General features: G+C 49.8%; 1 pseudogene; it reads right to left on the bottom strand.

Annotated features, from left to right (window-relative positions):
- Positions 1-12,077: 12,077 nt before the first annotated feature.
- Positions 12,078-20,263, bottom strand: LOC136477096 (serine/threonine-protein kinase PEPKR2-like; annotated as a pseudogene).
- Positions 20,264-20,685: the final 422 nt, after the last annotated feature.

The raw sequence follows: 20,685 nt of genomic DNA, 5'->3' as shown, positions 1-20,685 counted from the left end.
TAGTTTTTCATTCTTAGCTCTACTCTTTCTAATGATCTTAGTGTATTGATTTAGCAATTTAACAAGATCATCATAAGAAGGTGATTCATATTCATCATCATCACTATCGCTATCATCATTGCTAGCATGTTCATCACCACTACTATCATCATTTGATACCTTGCGATCACCCTTGGCCATAAGGCATAGGTGTGTAGGGGATGATGGCGGTGGTGGCGGTGAAGATGATGAAGAGTCAATAACAATGGCGGCCACCTTCTCGTTGTCACTATCATCATCGGATGAGCCACTAGATGAATCAATGTCCGTGAGCCAATCACCGACGATGTATGCCTTTCCACTTTTCTTCTTCTTGTGGAAGTCCTTCTTGCCATCTCTCTTCTTGTATGGCTTGTTCTTCTTCTTCTCATCTTCTTCTTCATTGCTTGAGTCATCTTTCTTGCCCTTGTACTTGTTCTTGTACTTGTCTTTCTTGGGCTTTGTGCATTGATGTGCTAGATGACCAAGTTCTCCACAATTGTAGCAATCCATCTCTGAGATTGGCTTCCTTCTAGAGCTTGTGAAGAACTTCTTCTTCTTGCCATCGAACTTGATGCCACTCTTGTTGAGCTTCTTTAGCATCTTGGCTGGTTCTTTTCACCATGAGAGCAAGACTTGCATCATCAATTTCATCATCACTTGAGCTCTCATACTCAAGTCTTGCTTTGCCCTTCTCTTGGCTAGCCTTGAATGCCAAGTCTTTGTCTTTCTTCTTGTTAGAGGATGAGCCATCTTGAGGTGTGATGTGCATGTACATCTCATGAGCATTGATCTTTCCCAAGATTTGTGTCGGTGTAGCGGTGGAAAGATCACCTTGATGAAGCACGTCACAATATGCCCATATTTGTCAATGGGGAGGACACTCAAGATCTTTCTTACAACATCGATGGTTGCATTTGAGTGAGTCCAAGCCCATTGACTTCCTCTACAAGAACATTCAAGCAGTGAATACATTTCATTAGCACATTCTTTAGGAAGCATCTCAAAAGAGTTAAGCTTTTTCATGACAAGATGATAGCGTTCCTCACGCTCACTCTTTGTTCCCTCATGGAGCGCACAAACGTCTGACCATAGTGCATGGGCGTCTTTGTGGTTCCTCACCCTGGTTGAACACATCTTTGCAAAGGCCTCTAAAGATGGTGTTTCGAGCCTTTGCATTCCATTTTTCGTAATTCACCTCATCGCCTTGTAGGTGTGTAGCATCCCGAGGTTTTGGGAAGCCTTGTGAGGCAGCTCTAAGTATTCCAACATCTAGAGCTTCTAGATACGCCTCCATGCGGATTTTCCAATATGGAAAATCATCCCCCTCAAAGATAGGAGGAGGTCCATCCCGTGAGACATCTTTCTCTAGGCGGTTAAGCCTAAATACGTGAGCACGAGGCTTTGATACCTAATTGAAAGGATCAAGATGCCCAAGAGGGGGGTGAATTGGGCTAATTCTAAATTTCTTTGCAATAATTAAGTCCTATGGTTAGCCCAATTAACCCCTTGTGCCTAGAAAGTGTATCTATTGATCTACCGCACAAAAGTTTAGCAACCTATGTTACAATCCTACTTCTAGCATGGCAATTCTATGAATGTAAAAGACAAGAATTGAATTACTCAAAGTAAATGCTCAAAGTAAATAGAGAAGGAGGAACATGGCGATGTTTTGCCGAGGTATCGGAAGAGTCACCACTCCCCACTAGTCCTCATTGGAGCACCCGCGCAAGGGTGTAGCTCCCCCTTGATCTACGCAAGGATCAAGTGCTTCTCTACGGGTTGATTCTTTGACACTTCCGTCGCGGTGAATCACCCACAACCGCTCACAACTTGAGTTGGGTCATCCACAAGCTCCGCCGGATGATCACGAAACTCCCAATCACCACCAAGCCATCTAGGTGATGGCGATCACCAAGAGTAACAAGCACGAACTCTCACTTGACCACGACAAGCCTAATGAGAAGGGTGGATGCACACTTTGCTACTCTTGATCTCACTAATGAGGGCTCTCTTTGGGATTCTCAAATCTCAATCACCCTCACTAGGACCTTGCTCTTCTGGCACTCTTAAGGTGTTTCTCAACTATTGGAATGAGCAAAAGTACCCCAACACACGAATGGAAGAAGTATTTATAAGCATGGTTGAAAAACAAACCATTATGTGCCTCTGTGGGGTGACCGGATGCTCCAATCATGTTGACCAGACGCTCGGTCAGTTCACCCCAAACTCAGTGTTTAAGTGGTGACCGAATGCTGGACAACGTCTAGTCAGCATTGACCGGACATGTGCGGTCATGATTTCCCTCTCTGGAACCATCTGGAGTCGACCGGATGCTGGAAACTCAGTGTCCGGTCAACACTGACCAGACGCGTCCGGTCATGATTTTCCTCTCTGGAACTTTACTATAGTTGACTGGACACTGGGAGTCAGCGTTCGGTCACTTCACCTCTCGGCGTTAGGTCACTTCCAGACAACTTCACCTTGATCAAACGAACTGACCGGACTCTACGCCACCGTCCGATCAAACCAAAGCCAATGTCCGGTCAGCATTTGACCCTCCATTCACTTCCAACTTTTGATCATACGTGAATGAAGTTTGCTCCAATGGATCTAAGGGCTTTTTAGGAGCTACCTAGTGCTAGGTTTAGCAAGTGTGCACCACACCTAACTCACTAGACTCACCTAGGTCAAGCTACCCATCTATACCCCCCTTAATAGTATTGCCAAAGGAAAAACAAAGTCCTAAACTACTCTAAGTGTCTCTTCAACTCCAATCGACACTAAGAATTAGTCCATCCTTAACCTTGTCGTCCATCCTTTGAAAACTGAAATAATTTCCATTGTAGGGGCATGACCACCATGATAGCCCAATCGATCTCCATTACCATGACCTAACTTAATTGCCTCTGCAAAACACACGTTGCAAAACACACGTTAGTCATAGTAATCACGTATTGTCATTAATCACCGAAACCCAACTAGGGGCCTAGATGCTTTTAGGACTCTTGAAGAGCGACCACAAGGTGCAAGAGTCATTAGAACAAAGTGGATGTTCTACAAGAAGCAAGATGATCAAGGCATTGTGGTAAGGAACAAGGCAAGACTAGTTGCAAAGGGGTTCTCTCAAGTTGAAGGGTTGAATTTTTTAGAGACCTTTGCACCGGTTGCAAGACTTGAAGCCATTCATATCCTCCTTGCATATGCATCACATCATGAAATGAAATTATATCAAATGGATGTTAAAAGTACATTTTTAAATGGCTTCATAAATGAACTAGTCTATATTGATCAACCTCCCAAGTTTGAAGACCCTAGATATCCTAATCATGTTCATAGGTTGTTCAAGGCGCTATATGGGCTTAAGCAAGCCCCAAGAGCTTGGTATGAACGCCTTTGGGATTTCCTCATTGAGAAGGGCTTCACCATTGGGAAGGTCGACACCACACTATTCACCAAGAAGCTTAATGGAGAAATCTTCATTTGTCAAGTATATGTTGATGATATCATATTTGGATCATCAAATGAAGATTATTGCAAAGAGTTTGGTGAATTAATGTTGAAGGAGTTCGAGATGTCAATGATTGGAGAGCTTACATTCTTTCTTGGTTTTTAAGTCAAGCAAATGAGAGAAGGGATTTTCATCTCTCAAAAAAGTATACCAAGGACCTTCTCAAGAGGTTCAATATGGATGAATGTAAGCCAATCAAAACATCAATGCCATCTAATGGACATCTCGACCTAGATAAGGGAGGTAAAATGGTTGATCATACATCTCGGCCTAGATGAGGGAGGTAAAACATCAATATGTATGAATGTAAGTCAATGATTGGTAGCTTGTTATATTTGACCGCATCTAGGCCCAACATCATGTTTAGTGTGTGTATGATTTCAAGCTAATCCTAAGAAAGCTCATTTGGTTGCCGTTAAAAGAATCCTTAGGTATCTTAAGTACACACCAAGCATTGGTTTTTGGTATCCCAAAGGAGCTAGATTTTAATTAGTTGGCTATTCCAATTCGAACTATGCCAGTTACAAAATTGATAGAAAAATACATCCAGAGGGTGCCATTTGCTTGGTAGATCACTAGTATCTTGGTCCTTCAAGAAGCAAAATAGTGTGGCTTTGTCCACCGCCAAAGCGGAATATATTGCCATGGGTGCTTGTTGTGCACAAATACTTTACATGAAGTAAACTTTGCTAGACTATGGTGTAGTTCTAGAAAAGGTACCTCTTTTGTGTGACAATGAGAGTGTGGTAAAACTTGCTAATAATCTGGTTCAACACTCTCGCACCAAGCACATAGATATCCACCATCACTTTCTTAGAGATCATGTTACTCAAAATGATATATCACTAGAAGGTGTAAGGACCAACGATCAATTGGAGGAAATCTTCACTAAACCGCTAGATGAGGCTACATTTTGTCGCTTGAGCAATGAGCTCAATGTGCTTGATTTTAGTAACTTCACTAGAAAATGAGCTTGTGTTGTCCCTTGCATTGCATTGTAACATACAACATGCTTCATTTTTGGTAAAGCACTTAGGGCTTGTATAACATGGTTAAGATAACCATCGAAAAGCGTGTGAAGAAGCTTAACCTTAGATCAAACTTTACAAGCAACTAGAAGTACTTTCAAGTATTGCATATGCATGTGTGTTGCTTTGTTGTTTCCTTTCGATTACCCTTTTATTGCCTATTTTCTTAAAAAGAATTATAGCTAAAGGCAAAATATTTTGAAAATTTTGAGGGTTTGAAAGAGGTCACTCACATCAGTCTCAATTGGAGTTTATTTGGGTCTTATTGAAGTTGGGACTTGATTGGGAACAGGCAGCGCGAAGGAACATTGAATATTCGTTGAAAAATAGCGACCGGACGCTGCACCGGACTCTAGAGTCCAATGTCCGGTCAGTTCATCGGAGGTGAACAAAAGCGCACAGGAGTGACCAGACGCTAAAACAGAGATCATCCTGCGTCTAGTGTGAAGGCGTCCCTACGTCCGGTCAATCACAGAAGACATTGTCAGGACCGACCGGACTCTGGCTGCGTTCGGTGAAGGGTAACCGGTCGCGTCCGGTCATGGCTTGAGAGGTTTTGGACCTCTCTGTTGTCGACTGGACTCTGGGTGGCAGCATCCGGTCGTTGCCACCAGAGCGTCTGGTCAGTGGAAATCGTGTAGATCTAGAACTCCTTTTTGTTTCCTTTTCTTATCCAACACAGGGGGCCACCATATATACATCCTGTATATCGCGTCGCTCCACGTTTACCCTAACCAATGCACTGACTTCTACATCATAGCCATCCATGCCCGCCCCATGCGCTCATGCCCTAGCCATGCCTCCACCGCCACGCCTGCTTCACGCTCCCACGCCCGCACCGCAGCAGCGCTGCTGTGCCAGCACCGTCCCCATTCGTGCTGCATTGCTCCACCGTGCCTGCTGCATCCACGCCAGTGCCGCACTCATGCCAACCTCGCCCACGCCACCGCGCCCGCATAGTGCTGTCGTGCCACAGCAACTCTACCTTGCCGTGCCCCAGCCACGCCTACTTTACATTTTTCGGCCATCGCACCATGTCGTGCCAAATCCTAACCCTAGTCTTTGCCAACCCAGTGGTGCCCCATGATTCTCTTCCTTGCTCATTGATCACTAGTTCGTCAGCGAGTCAGTGTTCTTGAGGTTGTTCTGGCAGTGGTCAGTTAACTCGGGGCCAAGCCTCGCGAGTGTTAGTTGGCAGTTGATTCTTGTTCATTGCAGTATTTCTTTTTAGATCCAGCAATGGCACGAGTCAAGAATGCTAGAGGTGGTCCCGGTGATGAGGATCCAAGGTCTCCGCCTCGCCTGTCTGCTCAAGAGAAGGGGAAGGCAAAAAGGACCACAACAAAGAAGCAGAAGCTTGTTGATGTGGAGACAGAGAGCAACAGTAGTGGCAGCCGCTGCTGAGCAAGCAGAGAGAGGTGGAGCTAGGAGTGGTGTCTGTATTATAGATCAGCTATCACCAACTCAGAGGGCCACCATCGAGAGGGTTGAGAGTCTTCATGGTAGTCCAGCTGGGACTGTCATGCTTGGAGGACGACATGTCGCTTTAGAGGAGAGTTAGCCTTAGGGAGAGATAGAGCAATAGACATAGCCAGCGGAGCAAACAGAGGGTACTCAGCAGCCAGAGCAGACTAAGGAGACAGAGCTGGCAGCATAGCCATAGCATTGATGCTCTAGTCGTACATGTACTCAGGTGTCACCGAGGCCTGAGACACAGAGGAGGGGCTCTCGTCCACCTTCTAGACCACAGGGTCCGCCTCTGGTGACTCACCTTGACCTGAGGGCAGCCATAGCCAAGCAGGTGCAGTAGCTCCATTTTGTATAGTTTGAGGACTGGTTTCTGTCGAGGCGGGATGAGCGTGCTTCAGAGCGCTTCTATACAGTACTATAGGAGGACTTCTACAATGCTTATCTGAATAGTAGAGTTGCCTTTAGATCTCAGAGAGTTTGCTCCATAGAGTCACTTGTTGCAGCAGCATGTGAGCAGATTCGTCCTCACCTCTCTTATCTGCCAGGGCTGACAAATCTTCTAGGATGGACTAGCCGCTATGTTCCATCATAGGTCCATGAGTTCTACTCTTCACTTTGGATTGACCCGCACAGATTCATACACTTTGCATTCAGAGGCTATGACTACAGGCTCTAGAGCTCAAGGGTCAGAAAGATTATCAGGATTCTAGAGTCACCCATTCACCTTCATGAGGTTTGCTATGGTCAGATGGAGCCTCCTATATGCCCTCACAGCGGTCTTATGCCTCCTACAGACCTTGTCAAACCATGCTTCACAGAGCCATTTGGTGAGGGGTCAAGCAGGACACCACGTTACCATAATCCCACAGCTCAGCTACTTGATGCTATCATGAGGACTCTGCTCCCGAGGATGGGTTACCGCGAGGGTTTGACTTGTATTTAGTTATGGTTAGTGAACTCTCTGGTGCAACAGACTGTATTTGATATTTGGGATGTCATACTATCAGAGATGGAGGACACACTTGCAGAGGGGTTCAGAGGTCACCGGCAATTGCCTTATGCTCACTAGATCACCTTCTTGATTCGAAAGGCAGTTACACAGAAGTCCCTAGAAATGATGGCTGAGTACACAAGTGCTACTACTGAGTTCCCTCCATATAACATGACTCAAATGCTCCGCCATAGTAGTGCGAGGACACCTCGCCTGTGAGCCATCGCCCAGAGGTCCCAGAGACAGCAACCCAGCAGGATGAGATCATTAGGGGCATTGCAGCGACAGAGGAGAAGCAGCTAGATGCTCAATAGGAGGGTGTGGTTGAGAGCGACCCTAGTAACAGTTATGATGATGATTATCAGCCTATTCCTCAGATGCCTCCTCGACCACACGACAGAGAGGCTAGTGGCTCTAGTTCAGCTCCACCATAGCCACCGCAGATAGATCCAGCACTTCTTGCCGTACTTGAGCAGATGAGGCAGGACTAGGTGCGCCAGGCCTAGGAGACAGCAGCTACACTTGCACAGGTTCAGGCTTGATAGGACGAGTTCTAGAGGCAGTAGCAGGCCATGCAGTAGCAGCAGCTTATGATCTAGCAGCAGTTACTTGGATTCATGCAGCATGTCTTTACTGCTATCGGGGCGGCTCCTCCGCAGTCTACACCTTAGATCGGCCAGCCTACCACCACTTTAGTGACTCTAGCTGTACAACCCAATGGGATTTAGAGTTAGGGACAGCCAGCTACTTAGTTTGCTTCGCCTACAGAGCATGTGTCCTAGTGGTTTGCTTCGCCAGTGATAGCCTAGGGTCCTCACTTTCACTCCTATTGTTACGGGCTTCACTTTGCCTTAGAGCTCCTCAGTGCTAGTGACTGACACCCCAGTATCTAGGAGCCTCGGTGCGACATTTAGTGAGCTTACAGGGTAGCCTACACCACCAGAGTTATGAGTCCCTATCCCTGCCACAGTTGCTCTAGTTACTGGCACTACAAAGACGCTCCCATCGTCTATTGCATCATCAGAGCCACCTCCTATAGTGATACTTCCAGAGTCACAGGCTGCGCCAGTTCTTGAGCAGACCCAGACCACTTCACCTTCACTTCTAGCGATAGAGGGTCAGACTGCTCAGAGCTTAGGGTCAGAGGATGCTGCTGCTCAGTTCTAGATTTCTCACCGCACCTCAGCGCCTGACTCGACTGCTCCTGCCCCGTCGTCCGACCCTTAGGTTTTGGTGCTTGACTGCCAAAGGGGGAGAGCGACCGAGTGTGTTAGATCTAGGGGGAGCAGTTACATCTATGGGGAGAATATGATTTATTTCTTTTGGCTCTATGTGTGATACATTATGCATTCACGTTTACTTTCATGCATTGAACTACATACGTGTGATTATGATACTTATGTGACATGTGTGCTCTCTACTTTGATTTATATATATGTTATGTCACTTCATTATGCTCATTTGCTTTGCTTCCCATTTTTACTCCGATTCAAATGAGCTTTACTTCTTGTACTCATGCTTAATTCATATCTAATGAGTACACCATGGTGGCTTGGGTCATATAAGCATGTCTAACTCCTTTGCTCTTATTATCAAAATCTTATATGAGCCAAGCATGTTGAAAACCTCATCTCTTTTACATACTCGAGGTTGTGTTGTCATCAATCACCAAAAAGGGAGAGATTGAAAGCATCTAGGCGCCTAGTTGGGTTTCAGTGATTAATGACAATACGAGATTACTTATGACTAACATGTGTTTTGTAGAGGCAATTTTAGTTAGGTCATGGTAATAGGCAATTGATTGGACAATCATGGTTGTCATGCCCCTATGATGGAAATCACTTCAGTTTTCAAATGATGGACGACAAGGTTAAGAACAGACTAGTTCTAAGTGTCATTTGGTGTTGAAGAGACACTTAGAGTAGTTTAGGACTTTGTTTTTTCCTTTAGCCGTACTATTAAGGGGGGTATGGACTAGTAGCTTGACCTAGGTGAGTCTAGTGGGTTAGGTGTGGTGCACACTTATCAAATCTAACACTAGATAGCTCAGGAGTAGCCCTAAGATCAATTGGAGCAAACTTCATTCACATATGATCTCAAGTTGGAAGTGAATCAAGGGTCAAATGACTAATCGGACGTTGGTCTGGTTGTGACCGAATGCTGAAGGGTGAGTCCGATTAGTTCATTTGATCAACTAGAGCCGTCTGGTTATGACCGGATGCTGAGTGAAAAGTGACCGGATGCTGGGTGCCTATGTCTGGTCAACTCCAGAGAGGAAGTTTCCTAATCGGACATGTCTGGTCAGTGTTGACTGGATGCTGGTCAGGATCCAGTAACTGACCGGACGCTGAACAGCAAAGTGACCGGACTCTGGGTGCCAGCGTCCGGTCAACATCAGTAAGGTTCCAGAGAGCGTTTTTTTGTGACCGGACGCTTCCAGTCAGTGCTGATCGGATGTAGGTCAGAGTCTGGTCAGAACTTAATAGCTCTTTCTAAGATAGTGGTAGGGGTAACTGATCGGAGCGTCTGGTCACCCTGACCAGAGCGTTCGGTCACCTCACAGAATGATGACTCAGCCTCTAAACGTTATGTTTTGAATGAGGGGGGTATAAATACTTACTCCACTCATCCAAAGGAGGTCTCTTACCCATTTGTTCAGCTGAGAAACACCCTTGAGAGTGCAAAGGAGAGCAAGAGCCTAGCGAGGTGATTGAGATTTGAGAATCCAAGATTATGGCCTCATTAGTGCAAGGAGAGTAGCAAGTGTGCATCCACCCTTCTCATTAGGCTTGTCGTGGTCAAGTGAGAGTTTGTGCTTGTTACTCTTGGTGATCACCATCACCTAGACGGCTTGGTGGTGATTGGGAGTTTGATGATCATCTGGCGAAGCTTGTGGATGACCCAACTAAAGTTGTGAGCGGTTGTGGGCGATTCACCGCGATGGAGTGTCGAAGAATCAGCCCGTAGAGAGCACTTTATCCTTGCACGGATCAAGGGGGAGCTACACCCTTGCGCGGGTGCTTCAACGAGGACTAGTGGAGAGTGGTGACTCTTCGATACCTCGGCAAAATATCGCCGCGTTCCTTTCCCTCTCTTTACTTTGAGCATTTACATTCGAGTAATTCATTTCTTGTCTTTACATTCCTAGAATTATCATGCTAGAGTAGGATTGTAACTTAGGGTGCTAAACTTTTGTGCAGTAGAATAATAAAATCACATTCTAGGCACAATGGATGAAGTGGGCTAAGTGTAGGACTTAAGTATTACAAAGAATTTAGAATTAGCCCAATTCACCTCCTCTTGGGCATCTTGATCCTTTCAGATGCCATCTTTAATCAGTCTGATGTGATTGCTTTGCCGACAGTTGGTAAGCTTAGGCATGCTTGGATTTGGTTGTATTTATACTAGAAGCTTACCCCACGTGTTGCTGTGAAAATTGCAAATTAATAGGTTCCGTAGCATGTTGACGTGGACAATAAAATGCTTGTGTGTCATGCTGATGTAGTCATTGCAATTGCATGTGCTATTGGGTTTTAATTGTATGTAATAGTGCTTTGCTAGGGGTGGATAGGTTGCATGGCAAGATATATAGCTTTTTTTAATAAAGATACTCAAACGGGTGTTACATGATGGACAAAAAGACACAAAACGACCTCTAAAAATAAGAGTTCATCAAAGACCAAATCTGTCTTCTTCTTCCTTCGAACATCCACTGCATGCAGGAGTTTGAAGATCGCACTGTGAAGACAACAAAGAAAAGGGACACCTGCAAACACCCTCCCTAGACAAGGCTTTGAAGACCGAAAAAAGCCACTCGCCGCTGACAACGAGATCTAGTATACATTGAAAGAACATCGGCTGGAGAAAACCTCCAAAGGACGCATGCTTACAATCTTTCACGATTAGAACAACGCGTTGAAGATGTCGGACCTTGCTGTCAGAACAGATCAAATGAAGAGGCTGAGATTGCCGTATCGAAAGCCAACCAACGGCTTACTCTGATAAACACAACAAAAGTCAATGAAGAAGAACAACATATGACAAACCAAACTCTCACTAGTCCTTCTCCGATGCTAGGATCAAACATCGTTGGAGGTAGGGAGAGGCTAGAGAGATATTATTCCAAACAATCATCGTCGCCACCACCTCGATAATGATACGAGAAAATGAAACCTGGATCAACAAGGATCCACAAAACCTAAAGGGATCGGGTCCTACTTCTATATCCACCAACGATATCGCCGGTTAGGAGAGAGGAGGAGGACCGAGCGATGTCCAGCTACAAAAGGATTGGTTTTTTTTCGTGTCATAGCTGATTACTTCCTTTTTTATTTTAAAGAGTGGCATTCATATGTCCACTATCTCGATCGAGGTACGAAGGTCAGAATAAATAGAATAATAATGAATGAAAAAAAAGAGAAACTCCTTTAGCCGGATAAGAGGTGGATCAAGGACAGTGGATTGTGAATCCACTAGTGTATAGGTTTAATTCCCGTCGTTCGTCCATCGTATTATTGTAATTTTGAAAAATGCAATTTTTCATATTCATAGTTACGTATTTACTTGGGAGGGCAGCGGCGGCGTCGGGCTGGCAAGCGCGGTGCTCGTACTCGCGTTAGTAGAGGTTGTGTTGTCGGAGATATATATAGCTAGCAGGGTTAGAATTCGTTCCGGAGCAGACCGGCCGATCGTGGGCCAGTGCCCCCTGACCGATAACTGAAACAGTCCTATTAGTACTAATCGTAGTCCGGCCCATTAGTCACAGCTATTGTAGCCCGACCCATCAATCACAGTTGAAGGCGAAACCATATAGGCCCACCTACGCCTTTCTCACCGGCCCACTGCGCCCGAACGCCCAGCCTAAGGCCCAGAGGGCAAGCCGAACAAGGTTTTTGTGCTTCAGAAGCCCACAAACGCAAACACCAGCGAACAAGGAATGAAACGTTAGCGAAAAGGAGGGTATTTCGTCACCGCTTTCGACGCTCAGAAGCCCACAAACGCACCGTGACAGTATATAGTACAACAATGGCACTATCCACGCGCACCAAACGAAACTAAAAACGAATCAATTATGGTGTCATCGATGTAAAGAAAAACGATGACAACAGTGGATATATTTACAGAGGATTACAGCCTCAGCGAGCTAGCAATTGCAAAACATCAACCACGGCAAACAATTTTACATCTACAAAATCACAGAGCTCATATATACAAACAAGGGGGCTGGCTAGGTAGGTCAAGTCAGAAAGCCACACACGGATTCCTCTTCAAGTTCGGAGAGTGTTCCTGCTTGGCGGCAACAGCCCGTTGGCTGGGCTGAACAGCCGGGTCCTCTTGGGCTCTGATATCCTCACCTGTGTTATTGCTGTCGCCAGTGCGTCAACTATACCACATTCATCTTGCTCTTCAGAGTTGTCACTTGAGGATTCTGAAGATAAAGACTCGCAGTAATCAAACCTAACTCTCTCCCTATGAATCATGGGAGTTGCAGTCTTGTTAGTACCCCATAGGTCAGAGAATTCAGCTTTCTGCGGGCATTCAGTGTAGAATAAGACCCAGGGGTGCCCTGTGTTCAAAGCCATTGGAAGAGTCAATGAGAAATCACATCAAAGAAGCATAAGCTATAAGGATGCTTGAACTCACGGAGAACATCTTCGGCATAGGGTCTTGAAGAGACATCTCGATTAAGCATTCGGCCAATGAGATCACGAGCAAGCATTGACACCGATGCCCACTGACTGCTGTGAAAGTCAAGCTCGACAGTCTTTATAGCATCAAAGATAGCTTCGACAGAATTTCCTTGGAATGGAAGAGTGCCCATCAATAGAACATGCAGAAGCACCCCAGCAGCCCATATATCTACTTTTTGCGAGTAATTTCCTAGTAGAACCTCAGGTGCCACATACGCGGGGCTGCCAGCAACACCAATCAATTGCTGACCTGCTCAAAGTTGAGGAACATATTAGTGAGCATCAAACCTGTAGCAAGTGAAAGAGTCATATAGACGATTCAAGAGCATCATCTAGTTTTGACCTAGATGCAACTTGTTTTTTTTCTAGCCAGAGAATACCACGTTTGTAACCTGTAACCTCAAACCTCAAGTAAATACGTTTCAATAAAGATCTACGGATATTAACATAGCAGCCAGGTCATATCACAGAATCTAAATGGCAGACAGACTAAAATACCGAATGGCAAATGGTCCATTTGTGCGACACTACAAAATCTCAGAACGAAAAATAATGATCAAACAATTTGTCAATATTCTAGAAAGAAATATCATAATTGCCATATGCAAGGAATTGTGTTTCAACATATTCCTTGTATAACGATAAGTGCATTGAAACAAAACAGGGTAAGCTCATCCAATATAATCACGTCATGGTTTCATACATAGTTTTACAGGAAAACAAAGACATGTTAGTGTTAGTCTGATCACATACACAAGGAAACTACTAACAGACATTTTACCACCTCCTGATGAGCAAATTATTACTGGCCTTAAAACCAGTTAGGCTGCTATATGCCTATATCTAGCGCACAGAAGCACACAAATGCCTTAAAACCACATGACCCATGTAGCAGTAACGATGACCTGACTACCTCACCTGTCAAGGACCTGGGCGCCTAGAGTTGGAGGCCCTTGGCTTCTCAGTTCATAGCTTGAACCAGGTAATGGAGGTGCCAGGGTTTTTGCATGACTACCACAATAGGGGATGAGATTAAGGATAGCAGAGAGAGAGAGAGAGAGAGAGGGAGATTAGGAAATAACTTCTTTCTTACTTCCTTCAACGAGTACAGGGGTACATATAGGGTCTTTCTTACTTCCTTCAACGAGTACCGGGGTATATATAGGAGCTCTGCTCCATTGCTACTTGTGCCAGCCCTTAACTGCTAGCTAGCTGGCTAATTAATTCCTTAATCTCTTCAACTTCTACTTAATTACCTTAGAGACTGCAGCCCCTCCAGCCGCCTAAGCCTCCTTGGGTTCTTCCAGGCCATGCGCCCCCTTGGGGGCTGCCCTGGCTGTACCTCGTGTCCGAGGCCGGCGGCTGTACTGTTGGCCCCACATGACATCTCTCCCCCCCCTCGACGAGCAGCTCGTCCTCGAGCTGGAAGCTTGGGTAACGCTCGGTGAAGCTGTCAATGTCCTCCCAGGTAGCGGAGGCTGAGGGCTCGCCTTGCCAATGTATCAGTACTTGGCGGACGCCTCGGGCCAGCCTGGTGCGTGAGGCACGTTCTGGAACCGGCTGTGTGGCGCCATGATGCATCGGAGGCAGAGCTGGGGGGATGGCCGGGGGAGTGCCCACGAACTTCTTCAGGAGCCCGACGTGGAAGACATCGTGCAGCCGGGCGCGGGGAGGAAGCTCAAGGCGGTAGGCGACGTTGTCGATGATGGCAGAGATGCGGTACGGCCCATAGTACCGGGGTCGAAGCTTCCCTTTGGTGACGCCGTGGAGGGAGGCCGGGGCGCGATGGCGGAGACGAAGCCAGACCCAATCACCCACGCTGTACTGAACGTCGCGGTGATGCTTGTCGTAGAACCGCTTGTAGATGGCCTGAGCTTGCTCCAGCTGGGCCCAGGCATCAGCCAGCATTTCATCGCGTTCAGCCATGGTCTTGGCCACCGCAGCCACCCTGGTTTCGCCAGGCTCATAGGAGCGGATGGAGGGTGGCTCACGACCGTAGACGAGTTGCAATGGCGTGGTCTTGAGCGCGGACTGAAAGGCGGTGTTGTAGATGTATTCCGCCCATGGCAACCAACGCAGCCACTGACGGGGACGATCGCCAGTCAGGCAGCGCAAATACATGATGATCACCTTGTTGGCTGCTTCTGTCTGGCCATCAGACTACGGGTGGAATGCCGTCGTCATGTGGAGCTTGACTCCGGCGAGGCGCAGCAGCTCTTTCCAGAAGATGGAGGTGAACACGGGGTCCCTGTCCGAGACAATGAACTGCGGGATACCGTGCAGGCGCACGATGTCGGAGAAGAAAGCCTGCGCCACGGACTCCGCGGAGTAAGGATGGGCCAGCGGAATAAAGTGGCAGTATTTGCTGAACCGATCAACAATGGTGAGGATGACGGATTTGCCTCCCACGCGCGGCAAAGCTTCGATGAAATCCATCCCGATGTCCGCCCAAACTATTGTTGGCACCGGCAGGGGAAGAAGGCCTGCTGGGTGCAGGTGCTCGAACTTGTAGCGTTGACAGGTGGCGCATGCACGCACATAGTCCTGGACCACAACACGCAGGTTCGGCGAGTGGAAGTCGCAGCGGAGGCGCTGGAGTGTGCGTTGGACTCCTTCGTGGCCGTCATCGTGAATGGCAGAGAGGAGTTCCTGGAGAAGGGGGGCGCCAGGCGGGATGTAGAGGCACCCCTGGAACGCAACCAGCCCGTCGACGAGGGACCAGGGAGCTGCGCGCTGGGAGGAACTGATCTCCTCCTTGATGGCGACCAGCGCGGCGTCCTGAATATTAGCTTGTCGCAGACGCTCGATGAAGTCAAAACACGGTCCCGAGAGCGCCAAGATCGCTGCCTCCGTGTCACGGCAGGACAAGGCGTCGGCCACCATATTGGTGCTGCCCGCCTTGTATTCCATGGAAAAGTCGAAGCCCAGCAACTTGCCCACCCAATGGTGCTAGGGAATGGTGGCTAGCCGCTGATCCAAAAGAAATTTGAGGCTGAAATGGTCAGTACGTACCAGGAAGCGACGTCCCCAAAGGTACGGCCTCCAGTGGTGAATGGCCAGCACCAATCCAATCAGCTCCCGCTCATATGCCGCCAAGGACTGATGTCGAGGGGCAGCAGGGCGGCTGAAGAAGGCGATGGGGTGCTAATCTTGAAGGAGAACGGCCCCAAAGCCATGTGTCGAAGCGTCGCACTCTACGATGAACGGCTGCTTGAAGTCGGGCAGGGCCAGTACCGGTGCTATAGTGATGGTTGTCTTGAGGGCGACGAAGGCTGCGGCCACTGCCTCATTCCAGGTGAACCCTTCCTTCTTCAGTAGGGCCGTCAGGGTGCTGCTATGGCGCCAAAATCCTTGACGAACTTACGGTAGTACCCCGCAAGCCCAAGAAAACCTCGGACCGCGCGCACCGATCGGGGCTGTGGCCAATCAGCGACGGCCTGGACTTTGTCGGGATCCATGGCCACCCCCTATGCTGAAATGATGTGCCCCAGATACGCGATGGAGTCAACACCAAAGGCACACTTGGATCTTTTGACGAACAGCCGGTGTTGATGCAGCACAGTGAGGACAGCGCGCACATGGCGAAGGTGTTCAGCCAGCGAGGCGCTGTAGATGAGTATGTCGTCGAAGAAGACGAGGACGAAGCGGCGCAGGAAGGGGCAGAGAACATCGTTCATCAATGCTTGAAATGTTGCAGGGGCGTTGCACAGCCCGAACGGCATGACGAGGAACTCATAGAGCCCATCGTGGGTTCTGAACGCCGTCTTCACGTCGGCTGGGTTCATGCGAACCTGATGATAGCCGGAGCGGAGGTCTAACATGGTGAAGAACCGGGCGCCATTCAACTCATCCAAGAGCTCGTCGACCACTGGAATGGGGTAGGCATCCTTGACTGTAATAGCGTTGAGGGCCCGGTAGTCGACGCAGAAACGCCACGTCCCATCGGCCTTCTTGACCAGCAAGACCGGGGAGGAGAACGCTGATGTGCTACGCTGGATAAGCCCTTGTTCCAGCATGGTGGTGCATTGGCGCTCCAGCTCGTCTTTGTGTGAAGCGGGGTAGCGGTACAGCCGGACCGTCATCGGCGAGGACCCCGGAATAAGGTTGATGCAGTGATTCCGGGATTGAGGCGGAGGCATGCCGGTTGGCTCGGTGAAGACCCCGACAAACTCGTCCAGCAGGGCCGGTAAGAGATCAGCCCCGCTGCACGATCGTAGAGAAGGCCTGGTGCCCCCAGCGATGCCCGTCCAGCACACCCTGTGATCTCGGTGCCAGAAGGACATGGTGAGTGCGCCGAAATCCCAGAGGATCGGGCCAAGGGAGGCCAGCCACTCGGTGCCGAGGACGACGTCATAACCAGCCAGCGGTAGTGCGAAGAAGTCGGTGGAGAACGGTTCGCCGACGATGGAGAAGGGAACTGCACGGTAGACGCCGGGGCATGGCACCCGTTCCCCATTTGCCACTGTGACCTTCATGTTGCCGCGTGGTTGAAGCCTGAGGGAGGTGCGTGCCGCTGCTTCCTCGGACACGAAGTTGTGGGTGGAGCCCGAGTCCAGCAGGGCCAGTAAGGACGCCCCGCCCAGCTGGATGCGGACCTGCATGGTCTCGCTGGAGCAGACGCCTGCCATGGCCAGCAGTGAGATGATCGGGCTGTCAACCGCAGCGTCGGTCTACTCAGGGTCGTCGTCGTCATCGGCCTCAGCCAGATTGAGGAGGAAGATGTGCTTGCAGACGCGGTTGTGACCCCTGCCATATTTCTCGTTGCAGTTGAAAGAGGCCCAATCAGCGCCGCTCCTCCATCTCTGATTGGGACAGCCTCTTCACTTGGCGGCCTTCGATGGTGAGGGAAAGGGCCGCTGCATGGGGTGGGGGTGCTGGCAGGGCCAGCTGTTGTGGTGGCCCTGTCAAGAGGCCGCGCGTGGCCTGCCGTGGCGCAGGCGGAGCTGGAACAGCAGCGGTGTAGTACTGCTCGCGCAGCTCCAGCTTGCGCGCGAGGCTCATGACGATGACGAGGGACTGCAGATTGTGGACTTCCACGTCGAGGCTGAGCGGCGGCTGTAGTCCTGCCGTAAACGCTTGGACGCGTTGTGCCTCTGTGAGCGTGCCGACGCGAGGAAGCAACGCCTCGAAGTGGGTCTGGTACTCTGCTACCGAGCTCGTCCGCTTGCATGCCATTAGCTCACCAAGGGGATTGGAGCGGATCGGCGGCCCAAAGCGAAGGTTGAGGAGCTCGGAGAAGCGGCGCCAAGACGGCGTACCCTCGTTCTGCTGCACTTGGATGAACCACATCTGAGCGCCATCTTCCAGGTTGTATGACGCCATCCAAACTTGCTCCTCAACTGCAATACGTTGTTGATGGAAATACGACTCACACCGGTTAAGAAAGGCCAGCGGATCAGATTTCTCGTCGAACTTGGGAAAGTCCAGCTTCTGGAACCGAGGTGGGCGGTCCGCGTGGTGGTCACCGTGACCCGAACCACGCGATCCTGAGCCAGAGAACGCCTGTGGCTGCGCTTGCTGAAGAATGGCGACCTGCTGTTGAAGGTCGCTGATGGAGGCGTTCATGGTGGTGGTGAGGGCCTGGATCATCTTGGCCAGGTCAGCGGTGGACGGCTCAGCCATTGGCAAGGATGTGGAGGCTGCTGAGGCGGTGGGTGAAGCAGGGGTTGATGGTGAGGTGGCTGGTGGGTTGGAGTGTGGGGCGGAGGTGGAAGAAGATCGCCGGCTAGCTGATACCAAGTTGTCAAGGACCTGGGCGCCTAGAGTTGGAGGCCCTTGGCTTCTCAGTTCATAGCTTGAACCAGGTAATGGAGGTGCCAGGGTTTTTGCCTGACTACCACAGTAGAGGATGAGATTAAGAATAGCAGAGAGAGAGAGAGGGAGATTTGGAAATAACTTCTTTCTTACTTCCTTCAACGAGTACAGGGGTACATATAGGAGCTCTGCTCCATTGCTACTTGTGCTAGCCCTTAACTGCTAGCTAGCTGGCTAATTAATTCCTTAATCTCTTCAACTTCTACTTAATTACCTTAGAGACTGCAGCCCCTCCAGCCGCCTAAGCCTCCTTGGGTTCTTCCAGGCCATGCGCCCCCTTGGGGGCTGCCCTGGCTGTACCTCGTGTCCAAGGCCGGCGGCTGTACTGTTGGCCCCACATGACATCACCACCATGATGTCATTCTATTGATGCTGTGAACCCAAATATCCAGAACTCGGGAGTAACAACTACCTCCGGATGACAACAACTCGACTGCAACTACCAAATTAGCACCACTTCGACTCTTGACAGACCTAACAAAACAAAATGACACAGTGAATGAGTACCTGATACCAAGTCATCACTGAAAACACAACTTGCACATTTCAAATCCCCTGTAAAATGCCTTTTAAATGCTAGTGACAATGTGCAAATGCAGCATGAACTGGAAAACCCTGCCAAAGACCTAGTTTTATGTGTGCATTAGCAAAATAAACCATTCTTCCTAATGCAGAATTTGAGCGCAACGACAAGATAGTAACCACTACAACACCATAAGAATTTGATGTGATTAAATCTTCCTATATTGAGTAATTCTCGTTCTCCACCATTGTTATCTACTAATCTGGCAGCATTTTTAAGGAACTACATTGTCAGAATAGAACCAATTCGACTAGACAGAAGTGGCAATCTTTCTAGGTACTTACCATCGGCAACTCGCACGGCCAATCCGAAATCTGCAAGCTTCAACCTTCCAGCCTTGGTGAGCAGAACATTCTCCGGCTTGACGTCCCTATGCACGACACCCATCTCGTGGCAGTACTTGAGGACGGCCATGAGCTCCTTGATCACATTGGCGGCGCGGCGCTCCGAGAGCTTACCCTCCCTGGCCACCTCATCGAGGAGCCGTCCGCCGTGGCAGAGCTCCATGACGAGGTAGAAGGCGTCGGCGTCCTCGAAGACGGCCCTGAGCGTGACGACGCCCGGGTGGCCCGAGAGGTGTTGCATGATCTCCACCTCGCGGTGGGCCGTGTCCCCGCCGTTCTTGGGCAACGCCTTGCAGGCGAACTCCTCCTCGCCCCGGGCGGCCTTGGGGCGGCAGACGCGGACGGACCCGAACTTGCCGTGCCCGATCTCCTCGCCGAGGTCGTACTCGCTCTCCAGCCGCTTCCGCCGCCCGATCCGCGTGGCGCTGTCGATGCAGCCCACCTTCCGCTTGAGCCCGCGCCCCGGGAGGAAGACCCCCGCCGACGCCGACGCGCCGCTCGCCGCGGGGGCCGTCATCACCACGGCGGGGGCGGCCGCGTCGGCGCGGCGGGGGGACTGCGGCGGCTCGGAACCGCGGCAGGCGCGCTTGCGGGAGGCCAAATCTTGGAGGGACCTGGCGGCGGAGCACGCCGGGGGGGCGCCCTTGCGCTTCCGGGGCACCGGCTCCATGGCGCGCGCGCGCGTGCGGAGGATCGGAATCTCCCACTCCTAGCTTGGGTTTTGGAGGCGCCGCCTCCGGCTCCCGCGCATCGCGCGTCGGCGGTGGGGGGAGGGGGGCGGATCGGGGCAGCAGCTGGGGTCTGATTGCGGGGCGGGGCGGGGCAGCGGCTCGGCGGGTGGGGCTCGGAGAGATGTGGCGTCGAGGTGACGCAAAAGGACGAGGCTTTTGTGTGTGTGTGTGTGTATCGGTCGATCGGAGTCGGAGCGGAACTGGGGCGCGAGCACGAGCGCCAGCGTGGTTCGTTGGCGCACGGCGTAACCGAGGCGAAGCTACGCGAGGTTTCTTGAGTGGGTTTGTGGTCCTGGGCCGTCACGAGGCCCATGTCGGAACAAGCAGACGGCGGCGCTTTGTCGCTGCAGACTGCGGACAAGCTGTGTCACTGCAAAATGTCTCCCGTTATAGATAATAATAAGAAGCGGACGTGGGTCTAGGACTCTAGGGCCACGGTCTTAGACGTGATCCAAAATATCTCTCGAAGCTACGTGAATTTCTAGCTCGACTGAAAATACGTTGG

The sequence above is a fragment of the Miscanthus floridulus genome, chromosome 8 (genome assembly GCF_019320115.1).
Source record: "Miscanthus floridulus cultivar M001 chromosome 8, ASM1932011v1, whole genome shotgun sequence".
Lineage (NCBI taxonomy): Eukaryota > Viridiplantae > Streptophyta > Magnoliopsida > Poales > Poaceae > Miscanthus > Miscanthus floridulus.
This window is presented reverse-complemented; position numbering and strand designations above follow the sequence as displayed.